The 693-nt window shown below is 44.6% G+C and overlaps 1 non-coding gene across 1 annotated transcript; it reads left to right on the top strand.

Annotated features, from left to right (window-relative positions):
* The first annotated feature begins 388 nt into the window (after positions 1-388).
* LOC112719336 (small nucleolar RNA R71) lies at positions 389-492 on the top strand. The gene has a single exon (XR_003161641.1). It is a non-coding gene; the product is annotated as a small nucleolar RNA R71 (small nucleolar RNA).
* The last annotated feature ends 201 nt before the right edge of the window (positions 493-693 follow it).

The raw sequence follows: 693 nt of genomic DNA, 5'->3' as shown, positions 1-693 counted from the left end.
TGGATCATATGATTGCCTTTGTTGATTTCCCACATAATTGGCCTCTTCCCAATCACCTCCTTCAATGCTTACCTCCTCTTGATCTTGTGTGTGTATTGCAGCCACTTGCTTTGTGTCTAATTTCCTGGTGAGCTCTGCTAGTTGCTTGGCAAACACCTTGTTTTGGGCTAGGATTGTATCAACATGGTTCAGCTCCATGACTCCCTTAGTGTTGTGCCTCTCTGAAGCATAGTAGTACTCATTCTCAGCCACTGTCTCAATCACTTCAATGGCTTCTTCCACAGTCTTTTTCCTGTTCAATGAGCCTCCTGATGAATGGTCTACAACCTTCCTTGATTCATAAGAAAGTCCATCATAGAAGATGTGCAATTGCACCCAATCAGGGAACATGTCTGGTGGGCATTTCCTTGTCAATTCTTTGAACCTCTCCCATGCTTCGTAGAGCGTCTCACCATCTTTTTGTCTAAAAGTTTGAACCTCAGATCGAAGCCTATTGACTCTTTGTGGGGGATAGAAACGTGCCAGAAACTTGCTTTCCACTTCATCCCAGGTTGTTAGGCTATCCCTTGGGAATGATTCTAGCCACTTAGCGGCCTTGTCCCTAAGTGAAAATGGGAACAAGAGCAGTTTATAGGCATCTTCCTGGACTCCATTGGACTTCACAGTGTCGCAAATTCTCAGGAATTTGGTGAG

This window comes from Arachis hypogaea, chromosome 10, assembly GCF_003086295.3.
Source record: "Arachis hypogaea cultivar Tifrunner chromosome 10, arahy.Tifrunner.gnm2.J5K5, whole genome shotgun sequence".
NCBI classification, from domain to species: Eukaryota; Viridiplantae; Streptophyta; class Magnoliopsida; order Fabales; family Fabaceae; genus Arachis; species Arachis hypogaea.
Note: the sequence above shows the minus strand (reverse complement) of the source record. Positions and strands in the feature narration are given on the sequence as shown.